This window comes from Podarcis pityusensis (genome assembly GCF_964106645.2).
Source record: "Podarcis pityusensis genome assembly, chromosome: 7".
NCBI lineage: Eukaryota > Metazoa > Chordata > Lepidosauria > Squamata > Lacertidae > Podarcis > Podarcis pityusensis.
This window is the reverse complement of record NC_138031.1, coordinates 29,022,563-29,045,516: the sequence shown is the minus strand read 5'-3', so window position 1 is coordinate 29,045,516 and position 22,954 is coordinate 29,022,563. Positions and strand designations below refer to the sequence as shown.

The 22,954-nt window shown below is 41.7% G+C and overlaps 1 protein-coding gene and 1 long non-coding RNA gene across 8 annotated transcripts in view; one reads left to right on the top strand and one right to left on the bottom strand.

Annotated features, from left to right (window-relative positions):
* The window catches only part of RALYL (RALY RNA binding protein like), a 264,746-nt gene that overhangs the window by 147,882 nt on the left and 93,910 nt on the right, over positions 1-22,954 (top strand). The gene's annotated exons all lie outside the window — the stretch shown is intronic.
* The window catches only part of LOC308481393, a 57,249-nt gene that overhangs the window by 32,720 nt on the left and 1,575 nt on the right, over positions 1-22,954 (bottom strand). Inside the window, exon 1 of one of the 3 annotated variants that reach the window (XR_013988627.1) lies at positions 4,042-4,298. The exons of the other annotated variants lie outside the window; for them this stretch is intronic. This is a non-coding gene — a long non-coding RNA (uncharacterized lncRNA). Of the gene's footprint in view, positions 1-4,041; positions 4,299-22,954 lie in introns of those variants that run through there. 3 annotated transcript variants of the gene reach the window in all.

The following is a 22,954-nucleotide window of genomic DNA, read 5'->3' as shown; positions in this document are numbered from 1 at the left end:
TTATTTACATATAAACATACATGGAGCACTGCAACATGGCTCCCTCTCTCTAGCATCAGACAGCAAAGAGAAAGAACAAAGGACAATAGTCCCACTTCGTGGAACACAGTAACACAAACATCCTTTCTCCGTCACTTCCCATTTTGTGGAGTCAAAACATACACCGTCATGTGAAAGACAACAATCCCATGACTGCAATCATGGAGCAGGAATTCTAACAGGAAATCAGTTTTCAAATATTATTCATTCCGGAAAACCATTCAAGTTCTGAAATGTTCGAAAACCGAAAACTCAGTACTGAAGACTCAAAACGGAAAACTCAATACGAAAGCCGCGTTTCATGTTCGACTTCGGAGGCACGTTCGAAAACTGAAGCATTTACTTCCAGGTTTACAGAATTCAGAAACCAAAACATTCATCAATGGGTTCGTTTGAAAACCAAGCTACTACTGTAGTGTGATTCAATTTTGGGAATGTGATAGGATCTTATGTTAGGAACAGAGTGACAAAGAGGAAGAATGCTGGGAAACTGCTATTTGTATAGACAGCTGTTATCGAGTGTAATGGTAACAGAGCACTACAAGGAGAAACTTGGGAATGGGCCAGTATGTCTTCAAATGCTGACCCAAAATACACTCAGAAGTAAGACATCTGAAAGTTTTGCCTTCTGGGCTTCTTGGGCTCGATTCATGTAATCTGTATAGTGTTCCTCCCCCACACAATGGAGAACAACTTCTCAGATAGGTGTGCAAATGAAATATCTGATGTTTTACTTGCATGATTTAGTTTCTTCCATCTGCTTCAATACCAACAGTTACTTTCCAGAGTATTTGTCTCACTGAATGCTGTTCCCTAGAAACTAATTAGCATTTCATTGTGCAAGTATTTCTGCTTACATGGTGTTTTCGAACTAAGAATGTTGCTAATCCCTCTATAATTAATGCTAAAATGTCATAAATAATGCTTTAAAAAAAGAAATTAGATGGTAGGTAACATTTTAATATAATTGTATTTTAATTGCAAAATTACCAAGCAATTCCCATAAATTATATATCACATTCACAGAAGTACGACGTGAATTACTTCATTATGATTAATGTAATTGTGAAAACCACATGAATTAATGAGGACTGTCCACTTATTTCCAAACTATGTTAATGCACTAAATGTTTGTTATTTTATTAACCAATTGCATTGGTACTTCTAAAAAGGGAGGGCATAAAAACACATGGAAAAGCAATTGAAAAGAAGGCAAAGTATTGAGTATTTGTTAAACAAGTACAAATAAAAGTACTGTAAAAGGAGATTGTATAAGAGTCTGCTTCTATCATGTATGTGTCAGCAGCCCACTTTGTTTTGAATTGGCATAGCAATGGAGTTGAAGATTATTAGGAGTTTTAAATGCCATTCTTATTGTGAGTTATGAGCTGAATTAATCCACCAGAAGAGGGGACCACAGGCAGACCAAGGCAGCAGCGTGGCGGTTGCACTAGCAGACTGCTACTTTGGGTCTCACCCACTAAAATTTTATAGGAGTTTTTTTTCAAAAAAGATGCAACACAGATTTGAAATATAAGTATTTGCTGGCAATCATTTTCTTGGGTAGTTGGCTCAATATATTTATATATGCTGAGTTTGTTTGGTCAAATATTAGGTATCTCCATCAGCCACTCCTCACCTGCTTCCAGCACCACAGCAGTCCACAAAATAAAATAAAAACATAGAAATATAAATGGAAACAAATTAGATAGGACAGCATGCAGGGGATGGACGTACCACTCCCCAGTCTTTCGAACAGAATCTTTTCTAATCTGACTTTTGAAATCTTCACAATGTTAGCAAATTTACATTTTCAGGCAGTTTCTGCATTATGTCTGTAGCTCTCTCATGGAGTTTTCTGCACACATGATGGTGGACAGTTCAGTTTTTTAAAAAGTCTATCTTTTCTAGTTCTGGCTCTCTGGCACAAGGAAGGCTTATTCTTAACACACGGATAAATCTCAAAGGGAGCTCCCTGCTACGATAGATATAGACTTGGACATCTGTTCCTTCTCATTAATCAGGCTTGGAAAAATGACAGGAAAAATTGTGACATGTCTATCTACAGTTCTCTGTTTGAGGTGAGGCAAGGAGAAAAGGAGCTCTGCAGGCTGAAACATGCCCTCTGTACCTAATTCATCTTTAAAAAACATTTGCTTATTTATTTGCAATGTTGCAAACCACTTTTCCATTTTTACAACTTACACAAGTGGGAAGCAGCAATAAAATAGCTGTAAAATTCAAAATTCAAAGCTTAGATGAAATGATAATCAACATCAGTAATAACTACAAAAATACCACCAAATAACATTCAGAACACGCTAAATATGAAATGCCAGTATAATAACAGACAGGACTTGCTGAAATTTATTTCACACAATTCCCCAGAGTGGTTGGGGAAACCCAGCCAAATGGGTGGGGTGTAAATAATAAATTGTTGTTGTATCCTGGCATTTCACTTAATAAATAGCATTTAGGGCAACTTATTACTACTACTACAACAACAACTATTATTATTATTCACTCTTCATCTGAGGATCACAGGGCAGTTGACTATATAAAAACACAAAAATATATAACATAGTGACAATATTAACCCTTACACACAGTTTAAATGTCATAGATTGTTAAATTAGCCAAACTGTAAAACACAGCCTTAAAACAAACATGGGAAAAAATGATAAGGGTGCCAGCGGGGGGTGCAGTGCAGGCCAGAGGGTGTTCCTGGCTTCCTGATCCCCAAGTATTACTGCTGCTTACTGAGAGGAGAAGGGATGCCGGACAGGAAGACTAGTGGATATTCTGAGCCCTGGACAGATTGTGCTTCAAATATTGAACGTGTTCTATGGATTTAGCCCTGAAACAACCTAGTAAACCAGGAGAAGCTTTGTAAAGTTGATGCTGCTCCTTCTCTGTGGTCAACATCAGTCTTGCTGCCAACTCAAGCTTCTAAACTGCCTTCAGTGGCAGCCCTGTCTGTTAGCATTTGCAGCATGGTTGGCTAAGCTGTGCCCCTCCTGATGTTACTGAGCTCAAACTCCCACCATTGCTGACCATTGATCATGCTGACCGAGCCTGTTGGGTGTTGGAGCTCCACAGTATTTGTCGAGTCAGTAATAGGGTTGGGAGGATATCAGGGAAATCACAACATTATTTCCAGGAAGCAGTGCAGCTGGCATATCAATTGAAGCTAATAAGATGTACTCAGGGCCATAACTTCAAACTAATAATTATAATCCGTGAGAAGACCCATTAGAAGCACTCCTGATCCAAGCTGCGATCCTGATCCTTGGGATGCAATCCCATGCAAAATAGGAATGTTCAGTTATTTGAGACTGGCTACAGTATTACTCCTAGGCCAGCCTTCTATTGAATGCCATTTTGGCATTTTGAGAGAAGATTTTGGGCAGGTGAAACATTTTTTGCTTCCTCTCTACACTTACACTTCCCAAATAGCACACCAAAACTGTTGTGTAAGAAGGTACTCAAAGGTTTGTCCCCTTAGCCTGGTCTCCACCGCCATGCAGCCAACCCCAACCACTTTAAAATATTGTTCCTTTCAGCATAGAATCTCTGTGCTGCATTGTAGCTATGGCCCAAGACCTACCCTATGCAAAAACCTGCCTCTTTAATCCCCTGCAGACTGCTTGGCTATTACGCCACCAAGCCACTGGGATCAGCAGTGCCAAGGAAATCACTTCTGGGAATCTTCACCTGTTCAGAAACTCTGGAGATGCTCTCACCTGGGCAGGGGTAGAGGCAGGGAGTTGGAATGCATCTTAACATCTTCTGCAGATGGAGAAAAGGGAACCGTGCCCATTGTGAAAATGTTTCAATCTGAAATTTCCTTCTGAAATGTGTAGAACTGGTGGCCTAATCCATTTGCACTTACTGCTTCTGTGTATTTTGAGGGGTAGAATGGCTATTTATACATGCTTCTTTGCAAGTGGAAAACATTTTTTTTTTAAAAATAATAATAATCCAGTAGCAGACATTACTCACAGATGGAATTGTAGCGGTCGATCCCCCATTGAGCTGAAGGCTCTGTTGTTCCTGATGCAGCTATGCTGCTGGTGCTGTCTCTGCAAAACGAAAGCTTGGGGGCAACAGTTTTTCCAGTTAATGCTCTGGAAAAGGAGCACGGGATATTATTCAAAGCTGAGCTGCAAGGGTTGATTGTAGCTTCCCAGCAGAAACTGTTTCTAAAACATTCAGAGTTTCGGGAGAGCAAACGGATTTTAGCTTCCCTTCCGATAGACTGATAAAGATGGGGCTTACATCTAGAGTAGTTTTGCATAATGATTAGCTTCCTCTTGGCAACGACAGGGTGCTGCTTATCTCAAAACAACCCTAAGTCTGAACCCGGGAGATGCACTCGCTTTGCCTCTTGGTTCAAGCTGTTTTTACTCATTGCTAGTGGGCAACCATTTAAAACAAAGCAATACTCTCATACAGAAGACATCACAAAGGCAGGGTAAGATACAGTTACACGGGCATATATCTAATGAGCATATTAAAAAGTGAGGGTTTCTCCAGAGGCTCTTGATGTGCTACATTCTTCTCACAGCCTTTCTGATATTATTATTATTTCATTACCCCAACACCGGTCTTGAAAGACCTACATTGGCTCCCAGTACGTTTCCGAGCACAATTCAAAGTGTTGGTGCTGACCTTTAAAGCCCTAAACGGCCTTGGTCCAGTATATCTGAAGGAGCGTCTCCTCCCCCATCGTTCTACCCGGACACTGAGGTCCAGCACTGAGGGCCTTCTGGCGGTTCCCTCACTGCGAGAAGCCAAGTTACAGGGAACCAGGCAGAGGGCCTTCTCGGTAGTGGCGCCTTCCCTGTGGAACACCCTCCCATCAGATGTCAAAGAGAACAACAACTACCAGGCTTTTAGAAGACATCTGAAGGCAGCCCTGTTTCGGGAAGCTTTTAATGTTTGATGTATTATAGTATTTTAATATTCTTTTGGAAGCCGCCCAGAGTGGCCGGGGAAGCCCAGCCAGATGGGCGGGGTATAAATAATAAATTATTATTATTATTATTATTATCATGCAATTAGATAGCTTTGTATACCACCAACCAGTTCAAAAGAGGCTCCCTCAAATTATTCCATCATTTGCAGCATTGTTGCATCCTGTCCATGCGCAAGATTGCCTCATAGTGGAGGCAAATGTGAAACCTTACTTTGTGAAGATTAGATGCATTCATGACAGATAGGGCCACACAGCAGCTATTGAAATGTTAACGAAATTGAATCTCCATATTGAGAGCCAGTTTACCTTTGAATACCAGATGCTGGTATCTTCAAGTAGCATCTGGCTGCCCATGTCAGACAGAGAATTTGATTAGATAGACTTTGATCCAGAAAGGCGATGTTTCAGTTCTTGTAATATCTTAAGACACTTTTACTCAGACAAGCATAGTTTTGGATTTTTATTTATTCTAACATGCCATCGCAATATCAACGAGCAGAGCGAGATTCCAGGGGTTCCAGGCAAGGCACAGCAGAGGCTAGTGTCTTGAAGAAATATGGGTTATTAACACATATTTACACCTGAAAGTCTACAGTAAGAAGGGGCACAGAAGAGTGTCTCTCGTTGCCCCTCTCTTAGCTTCAGCAAGCTTAGGTCTAAAGCAGCAGTCAGTCATGGCTCTTGGTGCAGCCTCCTCCAGCCTCCAGCATGGAGGTCTGGCCTGACCAGCAGCTCATGAAGGTCTGCCCTTTGTTATCCTTCTTCCTCTCAGTACATCCTTAGATTTTCAAGAAGTACAAATTTTCCTCTGACATCACGCCCCCCATCACCTTGGCAACCTCCCTTTAATGGCACTCCGTTGTTTATTATTGGCTCTGTACTTAAGCTAGCTGATCAGTTTGCATAGGCTAACCCAGGAATTCCTCTGCAGCTTGTATTTTCCCTTCAATATCCCAGTTATTATTTAGATTCTGACATTCATTAATTTCTTTGGTTGGGGGTGTTGTTTCCCTGCCCCACATGTTCATAACATTATATTAATACAGTTGTTTATATTATAACGTTGCAGGTGTTGACTGTTATGATGTGGTTGTAAAATACCTAGAAACACAGACAACCAAAATGGAAAGGGGCCTCACTATGTGAACCACAAAATGTCAAAGCAGGCAAGTGGTTCTCTGACTGACATCACCTGCCTGTTCTTCTGAGGCCTGATTCAAAGATTCAGGGGTGAGTTGGCACCAGTTCCTACCACCTCCCTTAGCTGTTCCGTTGATTGTTGTGTGTCTGGTTCAGACAGACATTCTACAATTTGTAACTACTGAGCAAGAGAACATTTTACTTCTTCTGGTGGGAAAAAGTGACAGGTAGTGATTTCAATCTGCCGGTCTCTCCAGTAATGCTATGTGTCAGTTTTTGCTATCTTGGATCAGAAGGGAGATCAGGGGTCCAGGTGTGAGATCCTGACAGGTATTCATTCCAGACTTTCCGTCTGACTCAAATGCATCTTGTCATTTTGCAGTCTATCGCAGCCTGAAAACCTTTACTGGTCTAGGTGGGAGATGCCTACAGGTAGCAATTTCTGACAGCCACCCTGTCCAAATCTGCTGCTTGTCTGTTTCTCTGGCTGGAGACTCCACTGCCTAGTTTTCATATGGGGAAAGATTTTTCTCTCTCCAAACAATGTCATGTGGAACTTGCACCCCAGGTAAAAAAGCTAGAAATATCAGAGAAAGACATGAACATTGCTATTTTTTTATTTTTTTGCATGGATGCAACTTTCAAAGAAACATTGCTCTGTGTAGTACCATGTCTGCCTGAGGACTTCCCTGCCTCTGATAAGCACACTGACAAGTCTTATGTCTGGGAAACCCATCCTTTTAAGCAAGCCCACTTTTGCACATATTCCCAAAACAATTTTGTTCTGAAAGTTATAGCATTTCTGCTCACAACAGCTGCCCCCTCCATTTGGTTTGTTGCTTTAGGACCAAACCAGATGTTTTGGTGCAAACTTGCCTGGAGAAACCAATGGCAGTCTGGCACAGAAGAACTCCAAACCAGCATCACGTATTGCACACATTGCAAAGCATCTGCTTTCCTACCACACAGATTGTGGTACTGGCATATGCTCTACTCAAGGCACAATTGTCTTTAAAAAAGTTCACATGCACTTAGAATGAGTGAATGTGACCCCTGGAAAACAGGCCCTTAGTGAGAGCATGTCTGCAGTGAACATGCACAATATCGTAGAAATTGACGCATATAAAAATAGAGGTGGTATTATCAGAGGACACATGCTTTGAATATTCTCTGGAAAGTTTGGTTTCTTAATGATTTTCACACATAGCCTTTGGGGGAGAGAGAGAGAAATGAAGATTTGCACAGCTCATAGTGAATGGAAAATAAGTGTGATGCACCTTTCGCAGATGAAAATGTGGATGTGCTTATTATTATTATTATTATTATTAGTTTTTTTTGTTTGTACCCTGCCTTTTTCTCTGATGGGACTCAAGGTGGCTTACGGATCAAAACAATAATGGCTAAAAGCATAGAAAAAGAAAAAAAAAAAAAACTTAAAAAACAATTAAACATTAATAGAATTAGAACAATATACATACAGGCAACTCCCAATTTATGCAGGGGTTACATTCCAAGGCACCGCACGTTTAAATGAAATCACGTACATTTGTAACACCATTGAAAAAGCCTGCAAAGACCTCGTTCCACCCCTGCCCCATTCCACCCCTTTTGTGATGTTTTTCGGGTCACTTAAGGGTTTAGTGTGATGCACACATACTCAGTCACACACATATTGAACGCACATAAATAGGGAGCTGACTGTAAATAAAATCTGTTTTAAACATGCAAATGGTTAAAATAAAAACAGCACCAGCCCTTTCATTAAAGCAGTCAGTTCGCAAGAACTGCCAGCGAAAAGACAACAAGGAGGGAGCCAACCTAGCTTCTTCAGGGAGATAATATCCCTTATCTAATACAAATGAACACTACTCAAGCCTGCTGTCCCCCTGGCACTTTGCTGAAAACTCTATCCTGTTATTTTGCTATACTATGTTAATGTACTCTGCAATAGTAGCTTGTCCTCCGCTGGTTTAGAAATTTAGGCTGCATCCTACATGGCAACTTGAATGTTCACATGTCTGAAATTGCATGCATGTGCTTTAGAAGCAAGAAGAAACTTATATTTTTATGATGCAAACTGCCCTGTGATCTTTGGATGAAGGGTGGAATGATGATGATGATGATGATGATGATGCTTTTCCCCACCCTATTCCTCAGAAATATATCTATGTAGTTTAGACCTGGAGTACAAGCTTGAATCCTTAAGAAAGTCAAAAGTAGAAATGTACACGATCAAAATTTTAACAAGTCATTTGAAAGAAAACAAAAACGGACAGGTAGCAAAAAGAGGGTCTATCCCGGGTTAACGGGGACAACTGGAGGATATTATCTATCTACCTATCTATAGCATTTATTTCCTACTTTTCCTCCAAGGAGCTCAATATAGCTTTCATGGAACACTTCCTCCCAATTTTGTTCTCGCCACAACCCTGTGAGGTAAGTTAGGCTGAGAGACTGTGACATGGTCACCCAGTGAGTCCCATGACTAAGCGGGGATTTGAACCCTGGTCTCCCAGTTCCTAGTCCAACACTAACCACTAGACCTGGAAATGAGCCAAACAGTGCTTTAAGACAGGAACTTAATTTGCTAATGGGTTGTTGAGATACTGCAACCAGGTCATTGAAAACAGTGGCTTGGTTTTTTGTTTGTTCTGGTAAATCTGGATTAAATGGCTCTGGCATTTTGAAGCTGACATTGTGTGGCCTCTACAGACCACCTGCATGCATCATGTGGAGCCTCTCGTCCCTCAATAAACACCCACCTAGAGACACCCAAAGACACGCAAAGACTGAATGTGTGAATGTGTAAAGAATTTCCCTTGTTCCAATTCCACAGAGTTGACTTATTTTAAAGAGTCGCTATAAATATGTGGTGGCATTTTTCTTAAGGAAACAAAATATTCCCTCAGGTGTTTTGTGTGCGGTGAATAAATAGCCGCTTTATTATTTCTTAACATAAATAAGCTGTTATGTAGCTTAGTGTGTTTGTCTCCACTGTTAACATAAATAGCCCGACCGCTCGGAGAATGTATAATCTTTGCCTTCTCCTGTTTCCAAAAGGCCCAACAATATTTTGCCATTTCCTGACATGTCACCGGTAGAAACACATTTCCAGAACTTAGGCTAACTAGAAATGTTGACCAAAGACACACCAGGCTGTACAAACGTATCCCAGTCTGTCAAGGAGATTTATCTGAACAATTCAGACACCAAGCGACCGCCAGCTGAGACACTGATTGGCACATAGAGTGATGACTTCTGGCCAATCCCCTCCAAGACAGTCAAAACTGAGTTCTCTTCTTTTCATTATTGTGCTTTAGTTGTCTTTTTACTTATTGAACCTTGGGCTGGACCTGGTCGTTGGCAGGTATTTTCTCCAGAGGTGGCAGAAATTTCCTCACACAGGCATTATCTGACAGTGTTAAGGTTTCCCCCCCTGCAGAGCCCGTGATGGAAAGGCTATCAGACAAGCAGGCAAAACAGTTGCACTTGCCACAGCGTTTCGCTTCTAGAGGGAAAAGGAACAGTCAATCTCAAAACGCTGATCTGACTGACACTATCCAACTATTTTTGCAAAGTGTGCTCAAAAGTTCAGACAGGGAATAGTGTTGATTGACTAAAGCTCAGGAAAGGCTAAATGTCAGCCTTTCAAGGCTAAATTTGTGGCAGCTCTCTAACAGACGGGAGTGACGTTCGGAACGGAGACTGACAAAAGAATTGAAGGTGGTAAAAAAAAAAAGAGGACTGCATATATATAAAGGTGAATCCCTAGATTAATTTTGTTTTGAATACTTTTATTGCACAAAATCAGGATACAGTTAACTCACACACAAAAAGGAACCTAAGCTTGTTTCTTAGGTAGCTGACAATAAATCTATTGAATTACTTAACTCTGGATGAAATCCCAAACCAAATAAATGATTTCCAATTGTCCTTGAATCTGTTAGTATTGACAGTCTCCTCTTACCCATGCTATATTAATTAGTTGGATGATCTGTACAATATTCCACTCTGCTTAGCCAGTTATATTTGTCTAGAGCCTCAGGTGTGTCATTTTGCAGCAATTTCACTATTTCTGCAAGATGGCTGTAAAAAAAAAAAAGTGGCATTGCATAACAGGTGATGCTGAAATCCGAAATAGTGCAGACTGATATTTAGTGGAGCGAGATGCATAAAAAATAAGACTCTTCTTCCAACAGGAATTATCTTTGTCACTTTGTTCATTCACAAGCCCAGCAAACAGGACATTGTTTTGAAATGGTCTCCTCTGACGAAGTGTCACATGGTCAAGAGGCGTGTTATTTTTCCAATACATATTGCTTTGAACCTTTTGGGTGTGCGCTGGATGTATTAGTGTGCAAAACCTTTATGTTGCCTTATGTACCCTGCCTTTTTTAAATTAAAAGTTTAAAAAAATCCAGGTCTGCAGAACTTGGAAGCACCACTAGGGATGTGATAAAGTGCTGTTATCGTGCCTATTGGGACTATGCCATAGAGGGCATATCAATTATCTGCTAATCATGTCACCTGGCTGGTGGACTTTGTTCAGGTTGCTAGATCACAGGTTGTGCAATCCTGATTTATTTACATCAGCAGCTGAATGATTCTGGGATTTTAATTCCCTGGAAACAAAAATTCATTATCAACATTTTTCATTATCTGCAGTTTCTCTCTTCCATAAGGCTCAGATGACAACAGCTGTGTCTTTATTATTTTCAAGGAGTCAGCTATAAATGAAGACAATGTTTACCATCAGATAGCACTTAGAAAGTGAAATAATTGCATTTCTAAAGTTGGTGCATAAACCTAATCTGGTAATGCTACCTTTCAGGAAGCTTAATAGCTATTAAATCCTGAGTATTTTTCTTTAGGATGGGGGTCAGGGGGAGTTCAGAATCCCTGTGGTGATCACATTCCACAACGCACATATCACATTCGTGTTTAAGGGGATTAGGAAATGAATGGGAAGAAGCACACAGGGCTTTGCCAAAGAGGAAGCAGAAGGCTATATTTGCATATTATACAGTTGGATGCAAAGCCATCAATCATCATATTATCTGTACATTGAGGATGATAAACGGCTTTCATTCTGATGAGAGAATTTAATCACATGGAGAACGGAAGAGGGCGCAAAGTACAAATGCTTCATCTTCAGAAGCAATACTTTATCATTAGGCATATACATCTAAGCATGTTTCTAAAATAGCACCAGTCATTTGCATACGCACGCAGGTAACTTTGGGAAAGGTCAAAAACTAGTTCATTTGCACTGAAAGCAGCCAGATCTAATGAAAAGGAGCACAACTTCAGGACTCTTGCCAGATTTAAAGCATTTGAAAAATAGAAGCCCAGACTATCTAATCCAATATTGTCTACTCTGGTAGTGACTCTCATGCAGAGGTCTTTCCACCACCAGCTACTGAACTTGGCACTTTTTGCTGAGCTACGGACCACAGTCACGTGCGCTGCCAAATTTCTTCCCTAAAATAAATACAATTCTTAAAGTTGAGAATGACAAAAAATCTGCCATTTAAAAAGAATATGAGCCAGAGTCTAATCACTGATGGCTTAAGTGGGCAAGTGAGATCAGCCTTGTACATCATGGAGAAGGGCCACCAGCCAAAAATGACTGGTTGTTTGGCTAACATCATTTCTCCACAATGTCCAATGAAGAATTTGCCCATTTCTATGAGTAGTCAGTAGCTGTGTTGTTGTTGTTGTTTAGTCGTTTAGTCGTGTCCGACTCTTTGTGACCCCATGGACCAGAGCATGCCAGGCACTTCTGTCTTCCACTGCCTCCCGCAGTTTGGTCAAACTCATGCTGGTAGCTTCGAGAACACTGTCCAACCATCTCGTCCTCTGTCGTCCCCTTCTCCTTGTGCCCTCCATCTTTCCCAACATCAGGGTCTGTAGCTGTAGCCTGGGAAAATAAATTCTCCCAGGATGCACTGAATTGCATGAGTTCCAAGGGACATGGAAACCTCCCAATACAAACAAGATGTTTCAGGCAGAAGCAGCGTAGGAGCAGCCCAGCCCCTCCATCCCATTCTCTGGTATTCATTTCACTTAGAAGAGTCCTCCACGCACCAGTCATTAGCAAACAACCAAGCTTGTATCTGTAGGTAACAAAGTGGGGCTGTGGTTCTCCCACGGTCTTCACCTGTGTTACAGAACCCTTCCTAATCCTGTATCAGGGAGCAAGATAGGACATGGGATCAAAGCAGGATGAAGGAAAGGAGATAAGTTTGAGCAGGATTGTGACCAGGAAAACTTTGATGAGGACAGGCAGCAAGGTGGCAGGGAGGACCAAACAGAAGTCAAGTCAAATAGGGTTTCAGGAGTGCCAACTTGAATAAAATATTGGGGAGGGGGAGGTAAGCCCCACCCCACATAATTGATCACAAGACATGGCACACACACCATTCGAATGGCAAGGCCCATCAAGTTGGGGAGGGGGGTTGCCCCCTCAAATATTTTATGAGAGGTTAGGGGACCTAAGCCTCTAGGAGTTGGCTCCTATGTAAGGTTGGGAAAGGAAGGCAGCACAAAGAGAAGGGAAAACAATAAAGGCACAAGAAGAGGTGTGCGCTATTGACCAGCCTGCCAGCAGACTCAACTTCTTGCTTTTATAACAGGCATGGGGAACCTTTTTCCCTTCACACTATCAGAATTCAAGGACACATTCCAGCCAGGCTAAAGGAGGATGTGGAACAATGTCAGTGAGGGGTGTGGCCTGGAGAGGGGGACATGACCTAGGAAGATTCCCAAGGGCCAGATAGATCTGGAAGGCTGCCTTCAGCTTCTAGGTCTCAAATTCCCCATTCCTGATTTATAGGGACTGCTGAGCATCTGGATTCTGAAGCAGGGATTCAATCTGTTTTCCAAGATTTTAAGATGCTGACAGTTCTATCAGGAGCAGGGATGAGTGGTGAGCTTAGTTTTGCCATCATATTTCTGCATGCTCAGAAATAATCAAGAATAAAAGAGGTGAATAAATATATACTCAATGGCATACACAAGACTTCCATCCATGAGTCTTTTTTCCATATATCTTATTATTCTCTAGCAACCTTGCAGTCATTGCCCATTTATTAGTATACTATACACACACGAGCTGTTCACTTCAATAAACGTAAGGGGTTGTGATGTATTGACAATATCCTTTTCTCATTTTGCCCTCGTATACCTGCAAAGAGCAGCATTGCTCAATGAAACATACTTGCAGTCAGGAAAGGATCGGTTGCCCAGTTCTAACTTTCACAGCAGTCCCCTTTTTAACCTCGTCAATAGGCAAAATGCCTTTTCAAATGCCTTAAGTTAGAAAATGGTTGTACAATTTAAAATGTGCAAAGTGTATGCACATATACTTGTAAGGAGCTGGCTTGCATAGTCATAGACTATTGGTTCATTCTAGTCCAGTGCCACCAACCAGTGCTGCAGATAGCCTCTGGTTTTAATGGTCTTATTGGGGTGGGGCCTCTTTCAGAGGTGATGTCTGTCACCTCACTCACTTCAAAATGTGGCAAATTGCATTTGGGAGAGGATGCTCAATCTGCTGAGTGGAGCCTTGAATGTCACCCCCACCCCCAAGCCCTGCCCAGATTGGTGCCAGTGCCAACAACTCAGACTGACATCATCAACCCCCCCAAAGCCTGAGATGGAGATATTGAACAGCCTCAGAGATTGGAGATATTTAATTGGAGATCCCAGAGACTTGATCAAGATGAACCAATCCACAGTGGTGGCAGGGAAAGGGCATGTTGGAATTTACACTGCCAATTACTTCGAAAAAGCAAATCTTCAGTCTTGAGTTGGCTGATACACAGATGAACAGAAGCAAGCATGGATGGCCTCTTACCCAGTTTTACAATTCTAGTTCAAGGTGGCACTGAGCCTGCATCTTATAATGGAAAAGATGCCATAGTGTACCTTTCTGTATGCCATGACCAGGAGTATGGTTTGGAGGTATATGAAACAACTATCTTTCTGAAGCTATGTAGGTCCGGAAGCCACATATACACTGCCTTATGTTCCATGGGGGAAGAAAGGTGGGATTGTCAATGTAAGAAAATAAATAAATGAGCTGTTAAACTGAAGCAGCAGTGCATAGGCTGGGATTCTCAGGTCCCAATGCTGGAGTGAAGGGACAAGCCCCCAGTGTCAATGTAGTAAGGTAAAGGGACCCCTGACCATTAGGTCCAGTCGTGACCGACTCTGGGGTTGCGGCGCTCATCTCGCTTTACTGGCCGAGGGAACCGGCGTACAGCTTCCGGGTCATGTGGCCAGCATGACTAAGCCGCTTCTGGCGAACCAGAGCAGCGCATGGAAACACCGTTTACCTTGCTGCCAGAGCGGTACTTATTTATCTACTTGCACTTTGCCGTGCTTTCAAACTGCTAGGTTGGCAGGAGCTGGGACCGAGCAACGGAAGCTCACCCCATCGCGGGGATTCAAACCGCCGACCTTCTGATCAGCAAGTCCTAGGTAGCAGCAGGCAAAATGTCATAGTATGCGTAATCTTATTGCTATGCCTGCGAAGGATTGTCATCTGCTCTGGCACTGGCAAAGAGAAGACAGCTGATTGCTTCCATGTATGCACCAGGCATGTTCAGGATAATAAGGATGTGAATGGCTTGACCCAAAAGTAATACAGGATACATTTTAGCCCCAGCAACACAAAGTACTGTTTATGCTGCTGCAGGTCAAGCTAAGTGATGAAACTGGTAATTAGGTTACACTTGTGGTCACTGAGAAACTGAACTGGAATGGACAGCCAGAGAACTGGAAATAAGTGATGGCATTCCGGCAAAACATGATTGATGTTTATCAGTTATGGTAATGAGGAACCACGTTGATTGCAGGAAACAACTGTGACTGCAAACCACTGATATTATGTACACAGTATTGCTGAAATAAGATTCATGCATAAGCCAAGGTCAAAGTGATACACTTTGTCTCCAGGTGGGAAGGATATGCAGTGCAAACATTCCTATAAAAGGAGTTTGTTAGCGGCATAGGATAAATCGCAAAAGGGGTGATTCAGCAGGCTATTCTTATTTTTGAATGTGGCCCTCCATCCAGACACCTCTATCTGGCCCTTGGAACTCTCTCTAGACCACAGCCATCACTGTGCCTACTTCACACCTGTTTTTTGCCAGGCTGAAATGTGGCCTTGATCTCTTGACACTCCCTCTTGCTAACTTGGGCAGAGGATAGAGAGGGTTGTGTATGGCCACATGCACACTGTACTTTTAAAATACAATGATAACACTTTAAATGGTCGTGGGTTCTCCCAAATAAAATAACAGCCAGAAAAAGTAGGTTCCCTCCCCCCACTTGCTCCAACAGCCAAAAAATAATAATAATTGAGAATTGTGAGGGGCAGGGAACTTTGGCAAGCACTGTGGGGGAGGATAAACTTAATGGTGCCCATGGGCACTGTATTGGAGACCCCATAAGCTAGACCCCATTATATAGACTGGACATAGGATGTTGAAAAATGTGTGATCTACCATCCAGCTGTAACTCCTTCCGCACTCCTGTGTGTTTATCGACATTTATTTGCTGTCAGTTAACCTTGCTTGTTGACCTATATCTTCACGCGAGAACATTTTCAAGGTTTTCTAGACCCTCAAAATGAGAATCATTTCTCATCACCTAAACTAGCAATAACATTTTGTTGTTGTTGTTAAGAATATTCAGCACAGTCCAGATAGTTAATGGCCACTAAAATCCATAGGGGGCATGGGGAGGGAAGGGAAATGCAACGTATACGTTACCCACCTTCCTCTGAACCCTTGTGAAATAGCAAGGAATATGAATTGCTAAAACTGGTGTTCTGCGGAATAATAAGAAAGTGCCTTGTGATAAGTCATTCATTTGGACGTGCTCCAATTTAATCTTGTCGGGTCTCCTGACTTCCAGATTCAGTGCTTCAAAAGAAAACACCATAGAAAAAAATTGTAGATATTCAGAATAACTTTTCAAGAGTTGGCACACACACAAAACTTTCATTTGAAATTGGAGCAGGAAGGACATTTCAGGTAAGAGCGTGGTGGGACAAGACAGATAGTTGCACAAATTTCAACTCTAGTCCTTACAAGCTCGAAGAGAATTGTGTCCAGTTTATCTATCTCACTACTATAAATTATATTTGCTCTGTCTCATTAAGGCTCATATTTACCCTTCACATTGCATGTATTATTGCTGTGCCAAAGAAGCGGCAGGAAATATGGATTACAGATCAATACATGGCATATTTATGGGAGAGGATCTGGGATTTAAGCCAGCTGAATCCTGTTCATCTAAACTGGCTGAACTACAAATCTTTCTGCTCTTGTCTGTTGCATCTCAGGTTATTGGAGTTCTGTCCATTTGGCTGTGGTCAGGATTCAGCATATGGGTCAAAGAAGGCAGCAACCTTTTATCTCTGTGCTACACATAGCTTGATTAAAAATCCCACCCACATCCCTCTGTGTTAGCTACGGTAAGTGTATCGTATCGGAATAACGGGTTGTCACAACCACTGCATTGCAGTGTCGCTGTGAGCAGATTCAGAATGCTGTTGAGCAACCCTATCAACCCAACTGACTACAGCCACCATCAGTGGATGGTGACACAAAAATAGACATGAAAGGGACAGCACAGCTACGGATGGTATAGGACTCAAAATGGGAGGAGTTTAGCTTGAAAGGCAGACTCCTCCCCTGGTTCAAGAAGAATTTTTACCACTTTGAGGCAGAGACAATACAAGCTCCAAGGGATCTAGACCTATCTTGGAATGGTCTAGGCCAGGCTTCCTCAACCTCGGCTCTCCATATGTTTTTGGCCTACAACTCCCATGATCCCTAGCTTGCAGAACCAATGGTCAGGGATGATGAGAATTGTAGTCTCAAAACATCTGGAGGGCTGAGGTCGAGGAAGCCTGGTCTAGGCATTTTTGAACTAGCGGAGGAGGAATTTCTGTTTCAAGCCCCTGCCATCTGACAGCACCAGGTCACAGGCCTGCTCTTTTTCACCCCATTTTTGTGTTGCATCACAAGCTTCCTGCATTGCCATTCATCCCACAGCCAGTGGGGGGAAGCAGAGGCAATACCAAGTTCCAGAGGATTTTGGACCTCACTGCCTGTAATAACTCGCTCCCCTAAGAGGAAACGTGCAGGTATAGAGAGAAGCTCCTGGGCCTTTTGAACTTTTCAAGCATTCCTACTGAATGCTGGAAAAATCATTTAGGCTTTTAAAGCATTCAGTGGGAACACTCAGGTGGCGGAGGGGCACCCAGGTGGGGGCTCATTCATCGCTAACAATCGCAGCAAAAGCAGGGTAAACCCTAGTCCAAAGCAAGATGGGAAATGTTAAATAAAAATGAATAAAACAATCATTTAAGAAATGTCCAGAGGTGTAGTCTGCTGCAGAAAAAAAGGGAGAGAGAGAGAAGGAAAGGAAGGGAAGGAAAAGCAAGAAAAGCAAGCAAGGCTTGGGTACCTTAGACACTGAACACATTTCTTACAACATAAGCTTCCATGGATACATTTGATAGAGTGCAGTCCATGAAACTGAATGCCATAAGAAAGCGGTTAGTCTTTAAAGTACCACAAGATTCTGTCTTTTAAACCATTTTAAACAGAAATCCGGAGCCAACTGCCTCAGTGCCATTGTGGCTGTCTTCACTTTGCGTGAGCCTTTGCCATAGGATTGCAATTTTAAAAGCAGTGGATGGCTCCCCCACCATCAAAGCTATGCACATATCTAGAATAAGGGTGTGCAGCTGAAAATTACCTGGATATTCCTTTTAAATCTTTTTGCATGGGACAGGCAGGCTTTCTGTTCATGGGGATGTAAAAGGCTCTGTGCTTTCCAGAGCAAATAAATCTTCACTCTCTCATCAAGCAAACCGCTTTAGTATTGATTTGGCAGTAATGCTCAGTAGGCTTTAGAATGAGGGTCATTCCGTCCTGAGAAGACAGCTTCTTTCCTTGAAACCACGAGCACTTGTTGTTTTCCCCTTTCCTCCCTTGACCTGTATTTTTTCTGGAACGTGATCCTTCTTTCTTTCGGTCCCTGCTGAGAAGCCCCTTCCTTACCTGTCACTTGGAAAAGCTTTCAGCAGTCTTGATAGCTATACAGAGTTTAATGATCTGCAAGTCACTCTCCGGTGGAAATTTAATTACCACCTTGCGAATCTTTGCCAATTTCTCTTGATAATTCTTTGTGAAACTGTTCCTTGTATGTGGTTTATGGCACCATTTGACCTGCCTATTTCTAAAAGCCACATGGCCTAATTTAAAGACTTAACTCGGTGCTCTCTCTGTCTCTTCCCTTCTCCTAATCGGAAAATAATCCTTTTTCCCTGCCACAAATAATCCCTTTCCCCTTTCAAACTTACACTATTTTGCAGAAGAGATTCAATCACGTGCCAGTAAATGCTATTGTGCAAGAAGCCCACTTTTTAAAAAAAAAAATCAGACTTTTAGTGGTAAGGGAAGTGATGGAGAAATGTACTAGGAAGCATGGAATTATAATCCGTTGATGGGAAGTCATATAACCTTTGAGCAAACAAATCAGGATGAATGCTCAATCAAAAGGTCATTGAGAGGCACAAGATCCGTCAGGTAGGAATTAGCTGTGATGGATTCATGAACTCTGAAATTTCAGGTATTTCCCTATGGCATCATTATTATTTTCTCCATTGTTTTAAAGCAACTTATTTCTGCCTTCCATCAAAAGACTTCAAGGATGTTAACAACTATCCATTAAATATTCAACCATCTGTTTTTAGGACGATGAGCAAGTCTATTGTTTGCTTTGTTTACTGGGGAATCCTGAGGACACAATCAGGTTCCACAGCTTGGTTTGGCTTGGTTATCCAATTTATTATACATATGCAGGATTCATAAAGGTGTACACATATAATAGACAGACCAAACCTGCCTGCCTGGGAAGGCGAAACCACCTCCTAAACCATGAAGATTTGTGTGGGACAGGAACAAAGTGTTTGCATTTTTCTCTCCCATTTTTTCCCTTTTCCTTTTCTTTCCTTTTGAAAACGCTAGAGGGAATTAAGCTTGTCTGCTCCAGAAAACATATTTTGGGGGTCTGGGGAATGTACAAAATGCAATTGAGATTTGCATGACTCCCAAGGCTTGTTGGAGATTATGTGTATGGACCAGGAAATGTGCACAAGTTCATCTTCATGGACACATTACATGCACGTTTTCAGTGAAACCTGGTGATTGTGTGCAATGGCAGGTTGTTATGTATATTAACCACTCAGCTTACATTACGCCGTGTGTGTGTGTGTGTGTGTGTGTGTGTGTGTGTTAGGAGTAATGTAAGCTAAGTGGTTCATGAATATCCTAAAATAGGACTTCATTCTTCCCAAGATAGTAAGCATCACCTTGGTAATAATGAGATAAATAAATTAGGTTATCTGTAATTCCTTCAGGGTACATGGATATAAACACGGTTGTTGTTTCCATTCTTATTTAGTAAAACCATACACATTAAGCATTAATGTGGGTGAAGACATTCCCTTGACACAAGTTCATTGCATTGTTTTTGCCAGTATTATCTGGATCATGCTGTGATTAATATGTTTGGCAAGACGTGTGTGTCGCCCCTATCACTTGTTCCTTGCGTCAGAAAAAATAATAATACAGTGTGTTTTGCCATAATCGTGTTTTTATATGCCAAAGGAAAACATACCGTGACCAGTAAACATTTCGAAGTGGGTGAATGAAGATGTTCAACAAAATCCTTTGGTGCCACCAAGTGGACTTAAGGCAACAGTGCATTTCCTTAGATTTCATAAAGATGTGCATTCATTATATATCACCATCTTTCCTAAGAAGTAAATTGCACTGAATTGGATGGAGCTTTTGCCCAAGAAAGTGTGCATAGGATCACTGCCTTTATATCTTTATTGAGTGTGGATAGAGTGTTTGCTATATATGTTAGATAGATAGATGATAGATACATAGATAGATAGATGATAGATAGATAGATAGATAGATAGATAGATAGATAGATAGATGATAGATAGATCCAAAATAATGAAAGGGCAGCTGTGGTACCCAAGAATTATGGCTCTTGCCATAACAATTTGTTGAAACCCATTGCTATATATGTTAGATAGATAGATAGATGGATAGATAGATAGATAGATAGATAGATAGATAGATGATAGATAGATTAGATAGATAGATAGATAGATAGATAGATAGACAGACAGATAGATAGATGATAGATATCCTGCATTCATAGGTTTACAAAATAATCTGTGTGCCACACTTTCCAGCAGGTCAGAAGAAGAATGATTCGTAACAAAGGGTTAGACAGCCTCAAGCAATGTTACATACCTTCCTGCAATCCCCTGACATTTTCTCTTTCGGCAGAAGAATGTTGGCTGCAGTTCACAAAGGGATGGTGGACCTGGGGCCCTCCAGATATTGTTGGATTCCAACTTTTGTCAGCCACAGCTGGCCTGGAGAGCCACCGGTATGACATCCCTGTCTTAGTATATTATACCAAGCCTGCATTACATACCCAGTCAATCACGTAGCCCTGCCAGAAAGGGCCTTCTGCAGAAATCAGGAACCTTCTTATCAGGTGGTCCATACAGCAGGATATAGGAATCAGGCCTTTAATGTGGCAGCGCCTACTCTTTCAACTCCCTCTCATTGCATATTAGACCAATGCTGTCTCCGTTGTCCTTCCTCTTTCAGCCAGCTTTTCAAGTGGAAATCTCAATCCCAGACTGCATCTGTACTGGGACTGTTTTAAATTGTTTTTATAGAATCATAGATTAGTTGGAAAGGATTCCAAGGCTCATCTACAGTAGTCCAACCCCCTATAGTAGTCCAAACCCCTGCTCAAATCCATGATCATGAGATTTAGAGTCCTGTGCTCTACCAAATGAGCTATGTATATATGGAACTGATTTTAATTGTTTTTACACTTCTCTCGTTTTATGGCTGGGACTGTTTTATTTGCTTTACCAGTGTATATTTTATTTTTGTAACCTGCCCTGAAACCTTAAAGTAAAGGGCCAGAAGGAAATCTAATAAACAAAATAGGCCTAATATCCAATAACATCCCCAAAGACAAGAAAAATGTATTCCTTTACACAACAGCAGATGCCAGAATGTTGATTGCAAAAAAACTGGAAGGGGGAGAAAATCCCATCACTATTAGAACGGCAAAACAAACTCTGTGAGTTTGTAGAAATGGCAAAATTGACGGCAATTATTAGAGGCCACTCAAATCAGAGAATAATTAGAGAGTGGGATGGAGTGAAGGAATACATGAAAAAATACGGTTCCAGAATTTAAATATTGATAGAGAATGTGTAAAATGTGCAGGAGTAAGCAAGAAAATAATAACAGAATCAATTGAATAATTATTAAATTATAACAACACAACAAGATGGAAGAAGTAAAATATTGAGATCACACATGGGGGAAGGGGAGTGGGGGGTATATGGGAACCTATAATATCATTTATAATATCATTGTGTTGTATTTACATATAGCAAAGGGAAGCCTAGAGCAATTAGATATATTTTAATTTAGGTAATCTATGTAATAGGCTTGTGTTAGAAATGAATATGGATTTTGAATTTGAGGTTTGTAATTTTTTTTTGTTTTAAAAATAAAATAAAATAAACAGAAACATAAAGTAATAGTAGGTGTCAGGATTTGTTGCCCTTACATGCTGGAAGAAGGAAAAGGCAAACCTCCTGTGCGTCTCACCCCCACCCCAGAGCCATTTGTCATGGATGCTTTAGTTGAGATTCCTGCATTGCAGGGAGTTGGCCTAGATCCCTTCCAACTTGACAGTTCTATAATTCTGAGTAGGAGGTCTGGTACCTCTGGCTTGACAGCTGGTGAGGCCAACATCGCACGTCCCCCATGCACTTCCACAGTCTGCAACACCCAACGGAGGCTGGTCCATTAGGGCAATGGGGCTCTGCCCCACCAAGCTCAGTCTGGCCTCAGCCAGCCCCTAGCTGCCTACTGCAGTCCAGTAGATGGAACTGTTTGCCCACTTTCTCCTCCTCAGATCCAGCTTCCGAAACCTTCTCCCCGCAGTCTTCTCCCTCTGACCACGCATCGTCATCCCTCCACTACTCCCTGGGCTCTGAGCCTTCTTCCCTTGGGATGTTCCTGTGGCGTTTGCCCTCATATGTGTGTGACATCATACTGGGTTCATAGGGAAAGGGTTAAGCAATTGTAAAATGACTACCTACAGTGGTGCCCCGCAAGACGAATGCCTCGCAAGACGAAAAACTCGCTAGACGAAAGGGTTTTGCGGTTTTTGAGCTGCTTCGCAAGACGAATTTCCCTATGGGCTTGCTTCGCAAGACGAAAACGTCTTGCAAGTTTGTTTCCTTTTTCGTAAAACCGTTAAAACCCAAGGTGCATTGCTTGAAGAGGTGCAGTTGCGACTTGACTTCGAGGAGCAACTCATAGCACGCGGTGTGGTAGCTTTTTTTTGAGGTTTTTGAAGACTTTGGCGATTTTTGAAGCTTTTCCAAAACTTCTTTTGCAGCCATTTGGCAAGTTAAACTTTAAAAACTTTTTTGGGGGGTTTTGGATTTTGGGTTGGGGTGTTTGGAATTCAAGGACTTGGTGTTGGGGAGGGGTTTGCAAGAATCTGGAAGCTTGTTTTTTTCCTGCATTTTTATGATTTTTTGTGACCATTGGGCCACTCTGCTTTTTTTTAAAAAAAAAATTCTGGGTTTGAATTTCTGTGTGGTGGGTGGCTGGGGGAACAGTTAAGGAGGGGTTTGCAAGAATC